The sequence below is a fragment of the Arachis stenosperma genome, chromosome 9 (genome assembly GCF_014773155.1).
Source record: "Arachis stenosperma cultivar V10309 chromosome 9, arast.V10309.gnm1.PFL2, whole genome shotgun sequence".
Lineage (NCBI taxonomy): Eukaryota > Viridiplantae > Streptophyta > Magnoliopsida > Fabales > Fabaceae > Arachis > Arachis stenosperma.
The window spans coordinates 84,074,318-84,075,303 of record NC_080385.1 but is presented as its reverse complement, the minus strand read 5'-3'; the positions used below and the strand labels follow the sequence as shown (position 1 = coordinate 84,075,303).

Genomic DNA, 986 nt, shown 5'->3' with positions numbered 1-986 from the left:
AGCGAAAGCTAAGAGAAGCTAAGGCACAACTCTCTGTAGAGGACCTAACAGAAATCTTCAAAGAAGAAGACATGGCAGCCGAAAACAACAACAATACAAACAATGCAAGGAAGGTGCTGGGTGACTTTACTGCACCTACTCCCGACTTCTATGGGAGAAGCATCTCTATCCCTGCCATTGGAGCAAACGACTTTGAGCTTAAGCCTCAATTAGTTTCTCTAATACAACAGAATTGCAAGTTCGATGGACTTCCATTGGAAGATCCTCATCAGTTCTTAGCTGAATTCTTGCAAATCTGTGACACTGTCAAGACTAATGGGGTTGACCCTGAGGTCTACAGACTTATGCTATTCCCTTTTGCTGTAAGAGACAGAGCTAGGACATGGTTGGACTCACAACCTAAAGAAAGCCTGGACTCATGGGAAAAGCTAGTCAATGCCTTCTTGGCAAAGTTCTTTCCACCTCAAAAATTGAGTAAGCTTAGAGTGGAAGTCCAAACCTTCAGACAGAAGGATGGAGAATCCCTCTATGAAGCTTGGGAAAGATACAAACAATTGATCAGAAAATGTCCTTCTGACATGCTTTCTGAATGGAGCATCATAGGTATTTCTATGATGGTCTCTCTGAACTATCCAAGATGTCTTTGGATAGCTCTGCTGGAGGATCTCTTCATCTGAAGAAGACGCCTACAGAAGCTCAAGAACTAATTGAAATGGTTGCAAAGAACCAATTCATGTACACTTCTGAAAGGAATCCTGTGAACAATGGGACTAATCAGAAGAAAGGAGTTCTTGAGATTGATACTCTGAATGCCATTCTGGCTCAGAACAAGATATTGACTCACAAGTCAATTTGATTTCTCAAGTCTGTCTGGAATGCAAAATGCACCAAGCAGTACTAAAGATGCTTCATCTGAAGAAGAAGCTTATGATCCTGAGAACCCTTCAATGGAAGAGGTGAATTACCTAGGAGAACCCTATGGAAAC

At 41.9% G+C, this 986-nt stretch overlaps 1 non-coding gene across 1 annotated transcript; it reads right to left on the bottom strand.

The window, feature by feature from the left end:
• Window positions 1–476: 476 nt before the first annotated feature.
• LOC130953859 (small nucleolar RNA R71) lies at window positions 477–584 on the bottom strand. The gene has a single exon (XR_009076020.1). It is a non-coding gene; the product is annotated as a small nucleolar RNA R71 (small nucleolar RNA).
• Window positions 585–986: the final 402 nt, after the last annotated feature.